The 22446-nt window shown below is 46.0% G+C and overlaps 1 protein-coding gene and 1 long non-coding RNA gene across 9 annotated transcripts in view; one reads left to right on the plus strand and one right to left on the minus strand.

The window, feature by feature from the left end:
- Window positions 1-22446, plus strand: part of ERG (ETS transcription factor ERG) — a 240564-nt gene that overhangs the window by 141538 nt on the left and 76580 nt on the right. The window lies entirely within an intron of this gene.
- LOC309856394 lies at window positions 18201-19145 on the minus strand. The gene is made up of 2 exons (XR_014307170.1): window positions 18899-19145; window positions 18201-18361 (listed from the first exon to the last, which is right to left on the minus strand). It is a non-coding gene; the product is annotated as an uncharacterized lncRNA (long non-coding RNA).

Raw genomic sequence — 22446 nt, forward strand, 5'->3', positions numbered from 1 at the left:
TGCCCCAGGACCCACCTCACTCCTTTTGTCCCAACAGGGTGGAGGACAGCTTGTCTCTGCCCTGGGCATTCTGTAGCATGGCCGCTGGGTCTTCGTTTCTTACATCCGGTGACGGCTAGACATACCTGCATTTTGAGCCTGGCTAGTCACGTGACCCTGTGGGACTTCACCTGTCTGACCTCAGTTTCCTCCCCTGTGATATGGGATTCTAATGGCTGTCCTGTTTTGTGTGGGTAGGAGGTGAAGTCTGTAGAGCCTCTGGTATGTTTTGCAGACACGGCAGATGCCATTGGACCATCCCAATGGATTGAGCCTTTCCTTGTCCTGCTTCGGTGTTTAAGCCCCGAGACGTACAGTCTCTCTTCCAGTGCTTCTCAAAAAGAACAGGGTCACTTCTGCGTGTCAGTACCATGGTCTCCCCTTAGAGCAGGTCACACCTGTGTCTGGGAGGCACCAAGCTACAGGAGGAGGAGGAGTTTATGGGGGTCCTTGGGTTAAGGTACAGCAAGGCAGGTACCAAACACACAGACAAGTAAAGCATGCTGGGGGTGCGACGGGTCAGAAGATTGATTTAGCTCTGCTGGGAGGGCAGAGGCTGCTGCTTTGTTGAAGGCGGGCAGGCGGCCTGCGGTCTATCTTGCTCCTGATAGGGCAAGAATAGGAATCTTGGAATTTCGCCACTGTTCTGTGTCCTCGTTAATTTTGAAAAATACATCTTGTTGTTTTGCACACATGGTAGTAATAAAACATCCTCATCATAGAGAAAATGAAAAAAAAATCACTACAAAGTTGATATGGGTTGCTCTGGGTCCCAAGCAGCCAGGGAAAATTATGAACATTTGGTGTGTGTCTTCCCACTATATGTTTCTGTCTTTTTATCCACCTGACGACCCATCTACTTTTTCTCAATTAATGTTGTTTTATATGAATTTCCGCATGTCACTAGACATTTTCCATAAGCAGAATTTTTAGGCTTCATTATATTCCATCTAAAATAAGTATTATCATTTATGTAACCAATATCCTGTTACAGAAAATAATATTGCTTTCGATTTTTCAGTACTTGCATTGCAATATATTCTCTATCTCTTTTTTTAATTCGTTTTGTTACTATTAGTGCTTACAAAAGACATTGTTTGGTCAATGGACATACATATATATTTTTTAAAGATTATTTATTTATTTGATAGCAGAGATCACAAGCAGGCAGAGAGGCAGGCAGAGAGAAAGGGGGAAGCAGGTTCCCTGCTGAGCAGGGAGCTCGATGTGGGACTCAATCCCAGAATCCTGGGATCATGACCTGAGCCGAAGGCAGAGGCTTTAACCCATTGAGCCAACCAGGTGCCCTGGCATACATATTTTTTAAATCATATTTTTAACTGGCAAATTGAAGTATTTTCAATTAAAAAAAAATTGCCACTTGACTCTTCGGAAGGACTGTACCCGTCCCCACCTCGAGCCACGAAGGAAGTCAGTTGCGTGCACTCAAGACAACTGTGCACATTTTACCCTCTAAATCTTCGCCATTCTGACAAGCAAAACCGGCATCTCACTTTTATTGGTGTTTCCTTATTTATAGTCTTTCATTCCCTTTTTTTTTTTTTTTTGTGAACCTATTTCAACCGGTGGCCACTGTGACCTCCAGATCTATTTCTTATACATGCCTTCGTTCTGTTTGATCCAGCTTATTTCCCACACATTCCTCTTATTGAACTTGGCTGAGGCATGTTTTCTAAGTCTAAGATCATTCTTCATTCTGTCTGTTCTCTCGCACTTCATTGTCTCTTGTCAGCACATACTCCCGACTCTCCTTGTGTTTGCGAGTGTGGATACGCTGTGAATACTTCTCACATACAGACCTATGCGAGCCTTGAACTTGAGCTTACGGATGGTCTATCCACCTCTTTTGTGTCCTCAACAGCAACCGGCAAAGGATAGGGGCTCCATGGATATATGTTAAAATTTAAACTATTTGTGTTAATCTTTTTAAAATTAAAATCCTTTGAACTCATAAAGAGAAAATCAAGCTGTCAGAGTAATTAATCATTATTGTAGATTTTAAATAGAAGTTGTATTTCTTTATAGAGGTACTTCTCCTAGTTAAATAAAAATCAATTATATGGAACTAAATGGATGTTTGTAAGAGTTTAGAGGAACATTTTTAAGAGATAGCTGTTATATCTTGAGTTCCTAATCCAAATTAACATCATCCTCATAACTACATAAAGGCCAAGCTCTGGGTTAGGCGCTCACACTATCTCAAATGATACGCATGCCCCCTAGATACTGTTGCTTTTTGTGCACAGGAGGATAGAGGATTAGAGAGACTGAGGACCTTGCTTAGGTAACACAAATCCATTCATCTCCCTCAATTTATCATCCTATGATCTCTTTGTCCTGCTCTTTGCCCTCGCCTCAAGTATTAAATAGGCTGAGTAGACAAAAAATGATGTATCAAAAGGTATAGTGATACATTAAGTAACTGAATAATGACAGTTATTATAACAGGCTAATTTTGTTGCTACTCTTGTGTGAAAAACTCCATAGGCAACCATTATTCTACTTTTGGTGACTAATCATGATAAAATGCCAGAAAATTTGAGAGCTAAGACTCCAGCACCCATCTGTATTTGCTCGGTGACACGAATTCTTTCCCATATTTGGCAATATCCAAGGGGCAGTGGTTCCAGATTCCAAATCAGCTGCTGATTTAAATTTCCTCAACCCAAGTATCCACTTCCTTGCTCTCGCCTTGGCTTCAGTCACGAAAATGCAGCCCCGTTTTCCATCAGGCCTTACTTCTGTTGTGCACAGATACGTGTTGAGACACGTAGAAAAGAAATGCCAAAGGCAAGCAGAATTATTTATTTTTAAAGCCACATCATAATCCAGTCATAACACGGACGTCAGGGCTGCTACTTCCCATGCCTCTGTTCAAGACAATGCATGTCACGTCCCGGAGAACGTAGTCAAGCACGTTTATAACGTATCAGGCAAAGAAGCCGCACTCTTGCATTTCACAGAGCCACCTTTAAATCATCCCACCGTGGTGATTGAACAGCTGGTCTTCCCCTTATAAAACTACAGAAGAGCATATTGATTTTTTTGTTTGTTTGTTTTGCATTTCTCCCCTGGACCCAGAGTCTGTCCTGGAGAGAAAACTCCCCCCACCCTGGTAAGCACGTTCCTGCAGGGCTGGTAGCAAGTTGAGCATGCCGTCCCCCTTGGGTCCCACTGGGCCCTGTACTGAGTGGCACTTTGCAACTTAACCGTAGGCATGGGATGCTCACCTTTGAGAAAGAGGAAACTGTTGAAACAACACTTCAGAATTTGCCAACACAATTAGTTTGTGTCTCAATTTGAGGCAGATTTCCCAAGACGTTGCTCCAAGTTAAAAAAAAAAAAAAAAAAGCATGTGTGGTTTCATATTGCCAAGCGTTTCTTGGACCCGTGTTGAATGTGGGCATTCCTTGGTGTTCCAAAGGGCCACGGAAGCTGGAGGTGACGTAGCGCAAGCACAGCCTGTGTTTATCTCACACCCAGGGGGACACTGATACCCTCTGTGTCTTCACAGAGTCCTTAAAATAGCCTCTGTGGGGGAAGGATTGGTCTTATCTGGCTTGCAGGGGAAGGGAGGGGAGGCGGGGGAGGGGCCGGCCTGGGACAAGGTGGCGGGAGCTTGATGATATGGGAGCTGGCAGGTGAATTCACCTCTGCAGGGTCTTAGCACCTCCTGGGGTTAGTGGGGGGTGGGGGAGGGAGTGATGGAAAAGGTCTTCCTGCTTTTCACCCTTGACAGGCACTTGACCTCACCATATCTGGGTTTTTCTGTCTGTGAAAGGGGAATAACAATAGTCCCCACCTCCAGAGATCAACTGGAAGTTTCTGAGTGCATATGAAGTACTTAATAAGTGTTAGCTAATTTTACTATTCACTCAAGTCAGATCAATTTTTCTCCTAGGGCTAGAATCAGAAAATCCACAAAAGCTTTTTTTGCCCTCTTCTCAATTTCCGCAACAGTTTGTGAATAGAGGGATTTTTTTTTTCAAGTAGCCATTTTTCCTCTAACATGTTCTTTTTCCTTTATTATGAAGTAAAAACTCTTACAAGACAGTGAGTTCTCTGTTCCTCGGGGCTTTATTGGCCCTGAGGGTGACTGGCAGCCGAGTTCCGTTCATAGCCTCTGCTGGAGAAGACCCTCGCTCGATGCTTGGTCGCTCCCTGCTCCGCTCTGCTTCTCACCTTCTCCTCTTTCTCCCTCTTTGCCACAGCACACAATCCAGTGGGAGGCTCAAAACCATAAGGGACAACAGCCACGAAGAGGAAGGAACCATCTGACCCTCGAGGGTGCTCAGAGGTCCCTCTAGGACCTGCCCCCTTTCACATCACACTGGGTCTCCCAGATTCTGCAGGACCTCTCTCCTTTCAGGGATCTGGGATAGGTCAGGCTCGCAGGCCTTCAGTCTGGGATAAAGACTGGGAAGACTGGTCAGGAGCTTCCTCTTTGCCTGGTAAATGTTGTCAAAACTCCTAGCTGTACATTGACATTAGAGTTCTTTTACTTCACTGCATGTGAACTTTTAGAATTAGAAGTGCATGTAGAATCCCATGTGAACTAATATTGTCCAAGGTCAAATACGCATGACTTTATGAATTATCTGACTTGGGAATTATGCATCCCACCCATGAGAGTTCATAGGGATAGTCTTGTTGACTTTACCTTTGAACCAGAGACCATAAGCTCCAGTAAGCCTGTGCTAAGCTTTAGAGGAGGAATGAAATTTACTTCCCCAGAGAAGCATCCTTGTGAGGAAAAACACCGTTTGTACCTTCTGTCCTCCTTTAAAAGCCATTCCCATTGACTCACGTCTATGGGAAGCACAATTGTACCGCAAAGAGTTTTGATAAGAGTCTGCTTATGAAATAAGCACACATATATTTTGGTGAAGCCTTGTTCTTTGGAGATGGAAAACATCTTTTTTTAGATCACATGTTTACTGCTTTGGTAAACAGTAAAATGCTGCTGCAGCAATTGCCTTGAGGATAAAGGGTTTGTAGACAGAAACTTCCTGCGCTCACTTCCTACGCAGATAGCCAGGCCAGTCAGAGGCGCACCGCAGCAGGAAGGGCTCCCACTGGAAACTTCCCCCGCGCATGTGTGGCCCACCATTCACTATCTCCTCTCCAAGGGGAATAGACCTGTTGCTGCAGATCTTCTGGCAGGGTCCTCTGTCTCAGAGCAGTGGAGAATCCAGTGTCTCTAAGGTCATGGCTTGCCATCCTTGCTCTTGTCTGCTTGCTGTTGTTGGCACGGTGTAACCAGACAGTCGTGTCTGTGAGTAAGAGGGGTGTCCTGGACGCCCCTCAGTCTCCTGTGAATCACTGTGATTGATGCATGAGTCTGCCTTTGTCGTTGGGAGAAAATAAGCCTCTTGGAGATTCAAGTGCAGTCCCCCCCACCCCCCCTTCCCCCGGGGTTATTTAGAGTGAAGGTCATGTTAGATTTTGCTTTCTTCAGGCAAGCAGAGATCTCTGGATTTGGGTACAAAAATCTCAGTACACAGATTGTTCTCTGTGCTGATTTTACACTGGCTATTAAGTTCCAATGAATGCATTGTTTGGGTCCTTTGAACCAAAGCACATAAAACCACAACACACAAACACTGAACAATGGGGCATCATCAATTATCCATCTACAGGATGTGTCCTTACCGACTGGCCCTTTTGTAAGGGAAAATAATATACCAAGTCAACAAACAGTAACACTTCACAATAAACTAAACAAAATAAACAGCACCTGAAAACCACTCAAGTCAAGCACTGGCAGAACTCCAAAGACTCATGTTTACATACTCCAAACACGGAAACCTCCGCCCGCATCTCCTACGGGTCCTGAAAATAATCAGAAAACCGAGCTGCCTTTAGTTGCTGGGTCACATCATGGCAGAGCACCTCCTTTGATGATCAGAAGGCGCCTGGGATCCTTGCTTTGCAAAGTCAAGAGCACAGTGTCTGGTAGGGCTCCTTTTCCCGTACCTAGTCCACAGGTGTTGATGGCTGCCTGTGGGGAGGCGGATTGTACTTGACCCCGAGAAGCTGCCAGACATGGTTAGAGGTAGTCCTGTCTCTTGAAGAGGCTAATGCATGAGTATATCCTGATGATTTTATGTACAGTCACTCAGGACACAGCTTTAGGTTGCATTGACATGGAATTGTCCAAAGAGGTATTCTCATTTGTTGATGTACTTTTGCCTGTGTTTTTGGAAGACACTAAAATCTTAGAATCCTCCTGTGGGAGTGAAGACTGCTTTCCTCCCTTGGACCTTGATTGTGCAGGTTTGTTAGGTTTTTCCCAAACTCCCAGAGGCGTCGCCCAACATGCCTCCTTGCAGAGGCTACCTTCTGCTACTTCTGTTTTGTTGCAAACTGACCTCTCTGATCTCCTGAGTCTACGTTGGTTCGAGTGCCCTTGGAATCCTGGTTCTGGGGTGCTGGTGCAAGGCTGTACAACAGATATACTTGACTTTGATGCAGGATAGAGAAACACCCCTAATGGCCTCCTCCCTGAAAATCCCCACTGCTTGACTGGTCTTTGTGGTTGCCTTTGTTTCATCTTATTTTCTTCAGTCAAGAGTGGATACACGTTCCATATATCCGTTGAATGGCATATTGTTCAAACAACAGCAGCAATAATAAAACCTTTGTTCTTTTCCCCCATTCCAGAAACAATTGTTATAGGATTTAGAAAATAAGCATTTAGAAAAGGAAATTAAAATAATTGATATTATACCATGAAGGGCCTAGGAAGACGGCACTTTTTGGATTTTTTTTTTTTTTTTGGTCTTTTGTCCATGCACAGAGACATATTCTTTAGAAAGAATAATAACATTTGAGAAATTAAACTCACTTTAAGAGTTCTTTTCTACTCACTTCCCTTTTTCCAGGATGGAAAAGAAAAGAGGAGTAAGGGCTGAATTTCTTGTGATCCCCTTTAGAGGTTAAGGCCCCATATTCTGTCTTGTGGGGCAGAACCGGCCTGCCTGGGGCAGGTCCTAGCTCCCCCTCATCCTGGCAAGGTGACTTCACTTTCCCGTGCCTCATCTGCTCATCTGTAGAACGGAATGAGGAATGAGAATAGGGCTTGCATCCTAGTCATACACGCATTGGCCCACATGCCATCATGTGCAAACAGTGTTCGCTGTTGGGAACTCTTTGGTGACTCACCCTAGTCTTATTCCTGGTATTTAATTTACTCTTTTACCTTCATTGCTTTTTCTGAAGTAATCCATCCTGGACTATGTTTATTTCAGTGTTTGACCTTTGAAAGGTATCCTCCAATGTTTTGGATATTTGCCTAAAGAGACATTGACCTATTTCATCCAAAGAGATGAGGATCATTCCCTATATATCATTTGCTTCTTTCTCAGGCTCTTTCTTTGAGGGGACTCCATTATAGAGTCCCCACTGGGGGTCCATTCAATGGTTCAAGCAACATGGGACTTACAATTTTAGCTGCTGAACTCAGCTGCATTTTCATGAGCCCAGAAAACCAACAATTTTGAGGATCCATAGAAAAACCAAGGTGGAGGACGGTGAGGTGTTCACTGTCACCTGCCTTGCCTTTTCTGTGAATGAATAAATGCATCCCTGAAATGGGCAGTCACCATTGGTCTCTGGAGGGGCCCTAGAGTGGAAGTCAAGTGCTGGTTTGAGCCAGACTCTATAGCTGGTACATTCTTTAGAGGAGGATGGAGGAAGCATCTATTGAATTCTCATATTGCCAAGTAATGGCCATGATTAAGGCTCTGTGGAATTTCCTTGAAGACCAGAAACTCTCCAAACACTGATGGTTAGAAGTCAGGATTCTGTGTCTTAACGTTACATGGCTGGCATCACGTCATCTTTTGTTCCTGATGAACATGCCTATTGAGCGGCAGACCTTCCTTAGATGTCTACTAAGACATCTGGGTGATAAATGTATGACCGAGAGCAGTAATTAGTGCAGTGGCACTTTGCTCACATGCTGTGCAGAATTCATCCATTTAATTCATTGAGCAATTATTGACTTCTTATTATCTGCACAGCATTGTGTTAGATGCCCCAGGGGTTATGAGGAAAGTTGTGCTTTTCAATCAGAAGACAGTGTCTTGAATGCCCCCATGTTACCTGTGAATGCCTAATGTTAGACATAAGCATGTGTATCCTAAAGAACCTGCCCATGTTAGGGAAGGCGGGATGATCACGGGCTGTCAGAATTTGTGATTGGAACGTTTATGAGGGTGCACCCAACAAGGGCGTATCTCTCTGCCAGGCCACGTGGGAGATGCTATCCACTGAAAACTAGAAGCAGAAATACAGCTCTGGGAGCCTATGTTCTGTTCCACAACACCTGTTGGGATGGGGCAAAACCAAGCAATGTTTCACTTTTGCCAAGTGGCAATACCTACCAGTGTTCCCATGTCCAAGGTTTGCCTTGGGTCATGCCCGTGTTGAGCTGTTACAGTCCATGATGAAGAAATTCACAACTCTACAGAAATGCAGTGTAGTATTTAATGCACTATGGTGGGCACTGTTTGTTTCTCTTTTTTTGTGACTGTAGCCACTCCTTTGAAATTTCAGGGAAGCTGCAACTTAATTTCTTAAAACATATGCTGGTATCCGATGTACCGGTCCACACCGAGGGCTTCCATTATCACTGGTGAATCAGGTGACCCTTACTCTATGTTAATTAGTATGTAAATGAAATCTGCATATGATAGTTATTATGTAAATGACATCTGCCATGGGTATGCTATAGTGGGACATCTTCATAAATAACTAAGTTCTTTGTATTCGATTATAGAACAATCTGTTTTATAATAAAGATGAACTTTAATAGCAGTTAACAACCAGCTTATCTAAGCCAGATAATAAAACTGGATTTCCTATTGAAATTTTAAGTTTACCAAACATATGATTTAACTTAGCGAGCTTTGCTGGTTAAGGCATTCTAGGTAAGCCAAAGAAAATGTGATTTTTCACAAAACCTAATGCATTCTGTTTTGTTGGTAAGATTTTTTTTTTTTTCTCTGAACTGTTTTTCAATGTAATGATTTACAAAGTTGGTTCATCACTTGTCCTGCGCCTAGCACAGTGCCTGGCATGTGATGTGGTTCTCCGCAAATGTTTGCTGAATGAACAAAAACATGAACACGTGACCAAATCGGTATAGAAATCATTCCCTAAGTGGAACATGTCTTCAGCAGCAATATGTGAATAAAAGAAATCTGACTTGGTTCCTCTGCAATGTAGTTTTTAAGTTTTAAAACTGCAATGCAGTTTTAAACTGCAATCTAGTTTTTAAGGAGTCTAAGAAAAGACAAACAAACAAACAAACAAAAAACCAAGCAAACAAAAACAACAAAAAAACCCACAACTTTTATTTCGGAGTCCAAAAGTTAGAGGAAATTTAGATTGACCATGGAGGGTCCAGTGTTTCTCAACCCAATTATACTTCAGATCTTTACATTCCTAATTGTTTTTAGGATAATTGAAAGGAATTCTTTTTTTTTTTTTTTAACGATTTTACTATTTATTTGACAGACTGAGATCACAAGTAGGCAGAGAGGCAGGCAGAGAGAGAGAGAGGAGGAAGCAGGCTTTCTGCTGAACAAAGAGCCCGATGTGGGGCTCGATCCGAGGACCCTGAGATCATGACCAGAGCCAAAGGCAGAGGCTTTAACCCAGTGAGCCACCCAGGCATCCCGAAAGGAATTCTTAAGAGAACTAAGATTTTGTTGGGGGAGAGAATATACATGAAACAATCATAATTTGCCTAATGTGCCCACAAATGTTGGCTGGAAAAATACTAAAAAAATTAACTTTTAATTTCTATTAGCTTTTTTTTTTTAACTTTTAAAATTATTTTCAGACAAATAAAATTTTGAGACATTTAAAGATCTTTGTGAAGACAACTTCCCACATGATAATGACTTTCATTAGAATGTGAACCAGACATTTATTCCTCCAGTGCTATAAGCAGGAAAGTTCCTAAACACAAGAACCTGGGCATTGTCAGACAAAGGGGTTGATATAGAAAGTTTGTCAAGTTTAGCATTATTCTGAAAACTTCAGGCTTTCTGGTTGCTGCAACCAGAGATTTACCTAATTCTTGGCATAAACTCAAGCACTTTTGGAACGTGGACTAATTCTCTTAGGCAAACATTGGGCCCTATCATGCCCCCAGGTGGTAAATATTTTGTTGCAAACAGGGTCCACAGGTAGTGAATTAGATTCCTGGGGCCGTCGTACTAAATAACCGGATGGCTTATTGGAACTGGATGGCTTACCACAGCAGAAATATATTCTCTTGCAGTTTAGGAAGCGGGAAGTCCAAAATCAAGGTGCCCGCTGTGTCACGTGTTTCTGCACGCTGTGAGGGAGAGCGGGTCCCTCGGCTCTCCCAGCTTCCGCTGGCCGCCTGCAGTCCTCGGCTTGTCACCGCATCCCCTGAACCCCGCCTCTGTCCTCCCATGCCCTCTCCACATGTCTGGATGTTCAGTCCTCTCTGGTCCCTTCCGGGGGAGCTCTTGTTGGATGTAGGGTCTGCCTTCCTCTAGCATGATCATCCCCCAATCCTTGCCATAATTACTTCTGCAGAGACCCTACTTCCAAATAAGCTCACATCCGGGTGGACATGGAAGGTGTGTGTGGGGGGGGGGGGCGGTGCGGAGGTGCGCAATTCAGGGCCTCGAGGTCGGCAGCTTCTCTCGGGCTTTGGAAGATGATCCTCACAGCCGCGTGCAGATCCCGGGACACCGGCAGGATGCTCGCATGTAAGTACCATTTGGGAATCTGCGAACACAATCGGTTTCCCAGGGAAGCACGTCCAGCGGGGCGGCACGCGTGTGAAATCCACACGAGGATCCACATCACAAATCACTGTAAGCAGGCGTCCCCCCGCCACTGTCTCCGCTTCACAAGATACTGGGTGTGATGCTGTGGTTTTTCCTTATCTCACAGCTTTACTTGGTGGATGTCAAGAAGCACAGGGAGGTTGGGGCCCCCGCAGGGCTCGTCAGTGTCATGGGGGGGCGGGGCTGGCTTTGCCGGTAGCCGATCACCCTCCCCATCCACCCAGTGTAGACTCATGGGTGAGTGGCTGGTTACGTCTTACTTTAAAAAAAAAAAAAGAAAGAAAAAGTGATTCCTGTGGCTTTTTTCACAAAAGTCCTCAGGCTGAACCTCTATGGCCCTCAGACTAAGCTCATAAGGTAGCATCGTGTCCTGTGTTATTGTCAGGCCCCAGGGTTTCATTTCTGTCTTCTGGCTTTGATAGCTGCCAGTGTCACATCTTGTGACATGAATCAGTCGCTCAACAAAGAGGTGAACTTCATCTCAGCCCTGACCGTGAAGGCTCCGCAAGGTTTTCTTGGGAGAGACATGCAAATTTAGATCAAGGGCCGGGTAGGAGCTCTCGTTATGTTGTTTGTGTGTGCCCCTGTCGACTTGGAGGGCACACGGTGGTCCCTCCTGGATGAAACTTTGGCCAGCCCGTCGCCACCTTGCCTGCGGCCGAGACACGAGAAAGCTCCCAGGGCGACTGCGAGAACCAGTCCTATGGAAAGCTCTGCTTCCATCTTCCGTGGCTCCAGGCCGGAGGCGGTGGGAAGCCCTGTGAGGCAGGGGTCAGTCCCTCGGGGTGTCCTTCACGACTCCTGCCCAAGGGTGGCGGGAAGGGCAGTGGAGCACGCGGAGCACGGTCCCCGGCCGTGTCCCTGGGAGTGTGTCCCTAGGGCAGTAATGCTGCCCACAGAGGGCTTGTACTTCTCCCATGCTTCTGTCCCTAGAGGCCCGCATGAGTGAGACAGGCGGTGGAAGCCCAGCCTTGCTGTGTACATACCCAGCCCCGAGGCCCGAATGTCAAGACTTACCCACTGGAAAAAGAAACGGGGTTCAAGGGATAAGATGAAATCGAACGTTAGTCTGGAGTCTTGTGAGAGCCGACTCTGGCCATCGTGAAGCCTGGATCGAAACCTTGGGAGAGAGAAATTTTAGAAGACACTAAGGGAATGTTCTCATTCCCCCCTTTTATTATTTGTTTATTTTTTAGAATCTGAGGGGAGGCCCACGAGCAGACAGGCTGGTTTTGTAGCACGACTGTCCTCCACATCACTCTGTATGTGTGCTCACGTGTTCTTGCTCTTCTGTTCTGTGGGGTGTTTTAGGTACCCGCCTCGGTCTGTGGTCCCCTCTAAGGCACTGGGGCCTAATCCTTTATCTGTCTGTTGTTAAGACCATGTCCACAAACACAAGCCAGTGGCCCCATATGAAAGAATGCTCCAGAGGCCCCTGGGTGACCCAATCATTTGAGCATCCGACTCTTGGTTGCAGCTCTGGTCATGATCTGAAGGTCGTGAGATGGAACCCTGCGTCAGACTCCATGCTTAATAAGGAGTCTGCTTAAGACTCTGTCTCCCTCTCCCTCTGCTCCTCCCCCTGTTTCTCATGCTCTCTCTCTCTGTGTGTCAAGTAAATAAAGAAATAAATCTTTAAAGAGTGCCGCAGAAAGCTTTTGCCTGAGTGGTAAGTTAAGTGACGTCAGGGGTTTCTTCTCAGTGTTGTGAAAGTTATTTTCACAGGAGAATCCCTTAACCAGGCGTTGTTGTACGCGGCCTCCTTGGTTAGCCCAGTTGGTTACAGCGTGTGCTGATAAAGGCAAGATCACAGGTTTGCTCTCCATGAAAGCTAATAACTTCTCAGAGATTAAAAAAAAAAAAAATCTCCTTTCTGTGACCACAAGATGCATTTACTCATGTGGTGGCCTGCGTGGTTGGAAGAGAGGAACCCCATGCAAGTGAGGGGTCAGCTCTGTGCAAATGTCCCTACTGTTGGACAAAAGAAAAAGAAGGAGAAAAAACCCCACTCAAGCTGTGTTGCTGTTAGCAGACATGTGTTCATGCCTGAAAGCAACTGAGCCCAACTCCCCTAAAACTAGCAATTTTCTTTTAAAACTGCCCTGGGTGACTTTTCACACTAACCACCTCCAGGGGCTCCCGCTGAGGTCCGGGTTACCTGAGTCCGGAGCAGAGCCGTGACCCACCTCTCCCCCGGCCTTTGTCATGGGCGCACATCTGCAGCTAGAGGCCGTTTACGTGGAATTCAAATCTGGTTGTTTAGTCTACAAGGAGGAGGGGAAGATTCTGTCTCTTTAATGTTTATAACGGTTGGACAGAGCTTGTCGGGTGAAGGTTAATTGCTCTCCGGTTGAAGCAGTTGTGTGCCCAGATGGGTTATCAGAGCCGAACACTCGTTACAAGATTAATCTCATTTCCGACAAGACTTCCCTTTCCTTCAACTGATTTTCGCCCAGCCATTGGAGCTGTCATCAGCCGTTAAAAGAAGGGCGGATTACTCTGGGATATGAATGTGGTATGCAGGGAAACAATGCTGAGCGCTGTCATATCTCAGGGAACATCTTTAGGAGGACACATCGCAGGGGTGTTACGGAGGCTCAGGCTCATAAACAGCCAGGACAATCGGACCACTTAAACCCACACTCCCGCGACAAAGCCCAAGGCAAAAGCAATTGCCTCCCTCTGGCCGGGCCCCTGCTCTTGGAACAGAGACTCACCCCATAGAGGGTTTGTCCCCTGTTGAAGATTTTTTTAAAAAATTGTCTTCTGAGCAGATCTTCTTTCTGAGGGCCCTCGACCTAAGCAGTGGGGAGTTTTGGTTGCTGCATCCACACTGAGTTTCTGTGGCAGCAGGAACCTGCACGGAGGCTGCTTCGTTTCATTCCTGTGCCCATTTTAGGCTTCGGTTTAATTTCGGAGAGCTCGTCCCATATTTGCCTAAAGATAGTAGGGAGATTTTTCTTTATTTGATGACAGGCAGCTTCATGTCTATGGTTTGTCTCAAGAAATCCTTCCAGGAGCATGGCAGACGAGTAGTACCATATGATCTCTTTGGGATTTGGCACGTGGGAATCAACTCATTCATTTATTTACTAATGACGTGTTGGACACCCACGGTGACCGTTGGTGCAGGGGCGTGTGAAGCAGGATAGATGGCCTCAGGCAGTGCTCTTGATCCAGGGATGTGAGGTGTGACTGTGACAGGCAAATAGGACACAGTGGGATAGTGATGAGAGAATCCATCGGCAGTAAGACGTGTGGGAGATACACAGGGTGGGAACGGGTACCGGGGCTCCAGTGTAGATAAGGTGACTGGGGAAGGCTGTCAGGGAAAGACAGAAAGGAAATGCGAGAACCGGGGTTGCATATCCCATGGGAGAAAGCCATGCACTGAGCGGAACAGCAAGGGCAAAGGCCCTGAGGCAGAGACAGGCTTGGGAGGCTGAGAACAGCAACTGTACTTGTGTGGTCCGTGGGGAGAGGTGCTGAATACACAAGAGGCATCGTGGCCTCCTGTTACCCAATTCCTCAGAGGCAACAGTGTGAAGAACCTCCTCGCTAACAAAGAGTTCATCTGTGTCAGGTGGGGTCAGGTGCAACCTCCCATGAGGTGTGCCAGGACTGGTGAATGCCTTGGCCATGCGGTACCGGTGAAAGGGGGAAGGATGCCCTTTTCAGGGGCCTAGAGTTAAAACTGTCAGCTAGTAAGGTGGCCGTCCCTCCTTCTCCCACCGTATGTGTTATGTATTGTCTCTGTCCCCGGACGGGGCTAGTTTCCCGCATCCTCCAATCTCCCATGTCTCAAAATCGCTCTGCAGCCACTTCAGTCCCAGGCCATTTGGTGTGGTGTGCTCAGTGGTTGGACACCCCCTTTGGAAGCAGGCAGCTGGGTTAGGATGCTGGGGCTTCCTCACAATATGCTCTAGGCAACTCAGTCAATTTGCGAAGGCTCCGTTTCCCCATCCCTACAGTGGGTGTGTTAGTGTCTCCTCCTTTGTGAGGCCGGTGCATGTGTCTCACGCATGAGTTCACACAGGCACTTAGGGAGCCTGCGATGCTGTGCTCATGTTGTCTACAGTGGTTATTGTCACGAAGTCCTATGGTGTTCATAATGTTTCTTTTACCTAGACTCATCCATCTCCCTGAGGTTAAATTATCATTAAGCCTGGAGATATTTTTTTTTGGTTAGAGACTTATTACGTGTTCTCCAAATAAAACTGAGTAAGCTAAGTTTTCCATTTCCCTGTTCTTCTGCTCCGTCCTGCTCAGCGTCATTCCGCTGCGCATGTGTCCCCACGCTGTTACAGTCTGGTTATCCCTGTTCTCTCTGTGGCACCTCTCGCTGCATGACTTACCCCACAGCTGGAGGCCTGCGCCTCCCACCCTGCTTCACCCATCCTTCCCACCCCCCATTCTGGCCCCTTTCACTCTGCTTCTTTACATGGAAAAAAAGACAGTCACCACCTTCTACACAGACAGGACTGTCTTACTTTTTCTGTGCCCTTGTAAGAACAGGTGTTTTATCTCATGACCTAATGAGATTTTTTTAAACCCCCCAAGATGCCCATGGTCTTCGGGGCAAAAAGCTGAAAAGGAGAAGAGAGGGAGGATGAGAGTTGGAATCAGTGGTGTAGAATCTGTCCTGGGTTTTGGATGGATGGTGGCATTGAGTGCAGAGCACAGCTCCCACCTGGGGACCCAGCAAGGCTCTGAGACCCTAGAGTACGTGCGGTTAGAAGACCTTATAGCCCAAGACGCCAGGCCAGTGTGCAGACAATGGGACATCTGAACACCTGGGAAGATGGCGCCCAATGGGTTCTCATTTCTTAGCTTTCCTCTGGAGACACTCACTGCTGCCCAGAAGTGTCCTTCTAAGGAATACCCAAGGCATGTGGGCTTTGGGGACCATCAGTTTGAGAGAAGTGACAGGGAATTCTCAGGCATGACCATTTTTGTCAGTGGATTCCGGGACCAACAATGGGGCTTGCCTCTCGCAGTGACTCAGTGGGTGACTCACACATCGGCATGAATTACCCTCCCACATTTCCCTGCTTATGGGAAGGAAACACGCCTTAAATACAGATTTGCTCGTGAGTAGACTTCTGGCCATTCTTCTGTAGCCTCCCCCCACTCTGATGCCATCCGAGAAAGAGTCATTGGGCTCATTTACCCAACTTCCTTCTTTGAGGTTACATATCTCTCTGTCTCTGTCTCATCTATTTGTTTTTAAAATTTAGACCCGTTTAGTTCCAAACTCACCCACTTCACATAAGTAGAGTTTAAGTGAACTTTAAAATATTGGCGATTTCATGTCTTTAAATACAGCTTCATTTCATAAAATGACAGCATCCCCAAACTCCGTCTTTCCTGTGACCCCCCACCTGGACTGTTTTCTCTGTGGCCCCAAAGTTAAAGGATATTTCTTCCTGGGTATTTGTAAACTGTTTTTGATTTCTGACACTCCCAAATTTGAGTCAGTTTCTCATACGTCAAGCCAAGATTAAGTTTGAATCAATCCTATTTCGTCACTCACTGGTATCTAAAATAAATGTTTCCTTGTTAAAGCGTTTTTCAAAAAAAGAGAGAGAGAGAATGGTTTTATAGAGAGAATTGAATGTAGGATCATGTTAATATAAAAAAGATGGGGGAGCTCAGCCTCCCAAAGAACAATGTAAAGCTAAATAAGTCAAATGAAGGAGTTTATACTAAAGATGAATGGTTTCATCGAGCCTTCACCTGCCTGGACTGAGTGTGGTTGACAGTAAAGCAGGTTTGGAGGGATTGGAAATCAAATTTAGGAAGACGTTCGCAGGGGCTCGGTTCAGTACAGAGTGTACAGTGTCTACGCAATGTTCTCAGTTATGGGATCTGAGTCACAGATGTACTTTCAAGAGGTAATTAGCAGGTCCCTACTCAACTTGAGCAGCCCAGGGAGTTACCAAAGGGAGAAGATTCATCTTCCTGGTTGTCAGGCTTCAGGCTCAGAAATGCCTGCAGAAATGCAATTAAAACTTCCAGATCAGGATCTTGGTCCTTCTCCACTGAGAAAGTCCAGGCCCTTCTCTCCTGCCCCGGGTGAGAGAACCAGCTGTATTCTCCAGGCCAGACACCTGCTCCTGGAGCCCGCTCATGCTCTTGGTTCATGAGCACGTTACCTCCCTTCTGTGGATCACAACTTTGGTGTGACGTTCCCCTGCAGGAAAACCTTTTCTGGGTCCCCATCACATTAACAAATGTCTGACTGCTCAGTGTGCAGGTGAGGTCATCTGATTCTCAGATCAGGGACACTCTGTGACCCTGGCAGCCCACCGGGATTCCCCAGTATGGTGGGCACTTTGTGCTTTGCTCATATGTGCTCACAAAGCCCTTCTAATCCTCTAAGCCTAGCAGCCGGCTCACTTCTATGTGAGGCTGCTTGCTTTCTACACTGAATTCCTGCCTAAGAATGTGCTTGGAGGAAGGGTTTGTGACTGTAGGGTAGTTCTAATGGCACTGTTACAGAGGAAGGGGGATGCAGAGGTAGGAATTGCAGCCCTGGTCATTCTACCCACTGGCTATGGCAGAGTGGAGCTCATCTTTCCTGGGAAGGGTCTGGAGTAGAAGATGGGGACTCCATTTGGTTTTGCTACTCTGGCTCTTGAAAACGACACATGACCTAGGTTCTAGTGAGATCTGTCCAGCCATTTTTATGAGCAGAGGCACAGTGAGGTCACCACTGTCCAAAGGCACTCCTCTTAGCCCCATTTGGGGACCCAGTCTGAGGTTGAGACTTCTTCATTCTCAGGAAGCATGTCTTGCAATCTGTTCCCATGTTGGTCTCCTGTAATGAGCCTGGTACCACTTATTCTGTGCAGAGAACACAAGGAAAACCTGTAATTGGCCATGACTGTGGGATGTGATCCATGCATAGGACCAAATCTTGAATATAGTTACTGGGGGAAGAAAGTTCAGAGAAGGGGAAACAAAGGCCACCCGAACACGGCGCACAGCTCGCCCTTCCCCAATCCTTTCTACTTTGTTTCAAGACTTTTTTTTTTTTTTTTAAATAACTTTAAGTACTTTAAGTTTATGGAAGAGTTGTAAAGATAGCACAGAGAGTTCCCACATCCCTTTACCTAGTTTCCCCTTGTGTTATTGTCTTTCATAATAGGGTACCTTTGTCAAAGCTGAGAAATTGACGTTGATACAGTGTTACTGTCCAGGAGTCAGGAAGCACCGCTCACGCACCAAATCCAGCTCAGAGCTTTTTCTTTGTATATAAGGTTTTATTGGAATTCAGCCACACCCACTGACTTATGAGTAGTGTTTTTCTTTTAAGATTTTTTTTATTGGGGCACTGGGTGGCTCAGTGGGTTAAAGCCTCTGCCTTTAGCTCAGGTCATGATCTCAGGGTCCTGGGATCCAACCCCACATCGGGCTCTCTGCTCAGTGGGGAGCCTGCTTCCCTCTCTCTGTCTATGTGTGATCTTTCAAATAAATAAATAAAATTTTTATTTGATAGAGATCACAAGTAGGCAAAGAGGCAGGCAGAGAGAGAGGGGGAAGCAGGCTTCCCGCTGAGCAGAGAGCCCGATGTCGGGCTCAATCCCAGGACCCTGAGATCATGACCTAAGCCGAAGGCAGGGGCTTTAACCCACTGAGCCACCCAGGCATCCCTTACGTGTCGTCTTTTACTACTTTCGCACTGAGGTTTCAAAGGAGACAACATGGCCAACAAAGCCAAAAATATTTACCACTCATTTTTCATAGAAAACAGTGCTACCTCCTCCTTTTATTTTTTATTTTTTTAAGATTTTATTTATTTATTTGACAGATAGAGATCACGGGTAGGCAGAGAGGCAGGCAGAGAGACAGAGAGGGAAGCAGGCTCCCTGCTGAGCAGAAAGCCCGATGCGGGACTCGATCCCAGGACCCCGAGATCATGACCTGAGCTGAAGGCAGAGGCTTTAACCCGCTGAGCCACCCAAGCGTCCCTACCTCCTCCTTTAAAAGCAACTACACACTTGATTGAAATCCCCTCGGTTTTCCACTGATGTACTTTTTCTGAAACAGGATGCCACATTGCATTCACTTCCTCCGCTCCGGGACAGTGCCCTGTTCTTCCTTGTCTTTCATGACCCTGATGGCTGTGAAAAGCACTGCTCAGACGTGTTCTAGAATGTGCCTAACTTGGGGTTTGTCCCAGGTAGGCAGAGCTTGTAGGCACTTTGGAAAACACCTAGGAGTTGATGTGCCCATCTCACTGCGTCCAGTCATGTGGATACGTGATGTCAGTCTGCCTTCCTGCTGGTGATGTTGACCTGAATCATTGGCAGAGGTTGTGTCTGCTGGTTTTCTCCACCAGAACGTTGCTGCTTTTCCTCTTGCTATACCTCATTCTTTGTCTGTTCCATTAACTGAAGTTGGTTACTAAGTGTAGCCCGTACTCACTGGGAAGGTAATTAAGCTCCATCTCCAGAAGGGGAAGTATCAAAGATTGTGGGGGCTGTGTATGTGTATCAGCATAACAACTTATGTTGCCGGAGATTCTTGGAGGGTGTTCAAATACTGTTTCTCCTTAAAGTGTTGGCCGCTAGTTGTCCCTGCACCTCCCCTCCAGCCGTTCGGACTGCGGGCTTCTGATGCTGATGTTCTTTTTCCCCCATTCCCTCTACATTTATTACTTGGGAACTTTCCCTCGAGAAGAGTTGTGTCTTCTCCCCGTTTAGCTACTTGATTCCATTATTTGCCCACATCAGGAGAGGTACTTGGATCTTTAGTTCGCACTGTGGGTTGCGAGCCAATACTCCTGGGGTTTATTTTGTGATGTACCTTTTCCAGCTCTGATGGCTGCATCGGGAGCTCTCTCTCAGGTTGGTGTCTGCCTGCTTTTGATGAGTCTCTGACTTTTTATTTTGTTTTGTTTTTCTCTCTCTCTCTCTCTTATATTTTTTAAACACTTCCTCTGTTTGATTTTTAAGTACGTTTTTGGTAGACCATTCTGTATTCTGACAACAGCCCATGCTTCAAAGCCCCAGCTCAGAAGGAAGTTGACCTAGAGCAGGTCTGCAGGTCCTGGGCAGCCTGTCCTTGGAGGCTGCTGCCCTGCCTCACGCCAGCTATGCAAGTTCAAATGTGCAGATGGGGCTACAAAGCTCATTTCCTTTGGGACTTGCTGGGGCTCCTCAAAATGGGAAAACAGGAGAGGTGAGCTCCGTGGACATCTAGACATGGCCGACAAGCTTTGCCTTGCAGGTCTGAGCACAGAGTTGGCCCACGTACGGCTACTTCCTCCTGAGATCATGAGGGGGGAAGCTGCGTTCGTGACTTCTTTCCTCCCCCTGGCATTGCAGTTTAGGACTGTCTTTCTCAAAAGGCTTGCTTTCTTTCCTTTCCCTCCTGACTCTCAGAGCTCCATTTCCCCATCCCGGGCCTCGGGCTCTCTGAGGAGTACTGCACTGGGTGCTGAGCTCTGTGGTGGCAGCAGACTCGAGCCCCTTATATGGAAGTCTCACCCAATGTGTCTCTATGGGACGGTCTGGAGTTAGAAGTTACAAGTAACAGACTCACAGTCGAACTTTGGGAACACAACCCATATCTTTCTAACCGACCATCATAAAATCTACTCTAGGTCTATACATGGGTGTTAAAAGATCACATAAGGCAGTAATCGAAAGGTGTTCATGAAACTGTCAAGTGCTCAGCTCATAGTCCAGTAAATGACTCTGCATAATGGCTAATCTAATATCACTTCAGGGAGCATCAGGACACCATCTGTTATATGAGGACTTAAGGGAGACTGTCAGAGTGTGTCAGCCACAGGCCATACTGCGCAGGACTAATGCACACCCGTAAGACTGGACTAGGAGCTAGGCAAGGTCAAGTTGCCTCGGTGCCGTGGCAAACCTGCGGGAAGTGATGCTGGGTTTCTCTGTGTCCCCGGCCCTGGGCCACCTCAGCTCTCTGGTTTATTGATTTATCAGAGCTCATTTCGCCGTTGTAGATGCCAGTGAGTGATATATAAACACTAGAGACTTTTAAAAAATTATGTTAATTTGTAGGAAGACCATAATGAGATTATGGAGTTCAGTGATGAAACCAGGTCCATAGTTCTGTCACTTGGTTTAAATATTAAACTGAGGAAAAAGAAGAAAGCTGGCAGGATAATGACCACACCATGGTTCTCAGATAGAGGCAGCTGTCTCTTGCCTGTCACGTGGGAGGGTGCTTGGGGAACATGTTGCCATGATCCTGGAGGGGGGTTCTGGCCATCCTGCGGACCAAGCCAGGGATGCCTTAAATGTGCGAAGAAGACCCTCCTCCCAGAAGTCTACCAGGTCCTCCTGCTGAGAATGGCTACGTCTGTAGAGCTCATGAGGGAATGATGAATTATTAGAATAATAAAAAAAGACCGATGTCTCATTCTTCTGAACATATTCAATGACCCTAAACATTTATGTTCTTCCTTAGCCCACTTCGCCAAGGAAATTTGCCACACTTCCTAGTGAACATCAAACCTAATTAAAGATCCTAGGCAGATAATCAAATTACTCAGTGACCAAACTATAATTAGCTTTCTGCAAGTGATAAAAATGAGTTTAGCCTCCTTGCTTAATTGATTTAATCCCCCTCTTTGCTGAATTGAACAATAAGATCAAAAGTCCAAGAATTCACTGGCCAAAAAATGTTAATATTTTCAAAGTCCCATCTGTTGGTGTTAAATGAACCTGCTGTGGAAAATAAGGATCGGCCCTGGGAAAGCGAACCCCTTTCGTATTTTTTCAGGATCTCAAAAGCCCCTCAGAACTAACAGGCTCCTGACAGAGCCTTCCTGGAAACCCAGCCCCTTTCGTCTCATCCTCTCTGGTGGCCTCTGGTGTGTCCTGAACATGAGCCCACCCAATCCCGTGCTCAACTGATTCTTCTACAAATAGTACAGTAATGTTAACAGACACTTAGAAACAGATATAAAGAGAATATGATGGTGCCAATTTTGACTGTACTTCTGATATTCCTCTTTCTAGAGCTGGATTATTTTCACTTGGCTCCTGGTACGGGGCTACGTTGATGAAAGAGCATGACAGATGTAATTATAAGATGTAAAATGTTGAGGAGAAGAGATGTCACTGTACACGGAGGCCAGGGTTTCCTCTTTCTGTCTCCTCAGCTCTGCAGTGTGTAGATGTCCAGTATGTATTTATTAAGGTAGACGCTGTCATGGCAAGAAAAGATACACAGGAAACCCTTACAAGTAAATGATTTTTAAAATTGTATTAATGGAAATGATTTTGAAAACAAACAAACAAACAAAAACCTATGACTTTGTTTAGTAGATTAGTTAATGCTGCAAACCAGGACACAGAATCCCTAATATTCCTTCATTTCTCCCACATCGCTCTGTACAAGTTAGCTTACTTTCACGAACTTCAGTTCAGCATAAGTAACAACCACAGGGGCACCCGGTGGCTCAGTCGGTGAAGTGTCTGCCTTTCGGCTCAGGTCATGATCCTGACCCCTCAGCAGGGAGCCTGCTTCTCCCTCTCACCTCTCTCTGTGCTCTCTCTCAAATAAA

Source organism: Mustela nivalis, assembly GCF_964662115.1.
Source record: "Mustela nivalis genome assembly, chromosome: 1".
In the NCBI taxonomy this organism is placed as follows: domain Eukaryota; kingdom Metazoa; phylum Chordata; class Mammalia; order Carnivora; family Mustelidae; genus Mustela; species Mustela nivalis.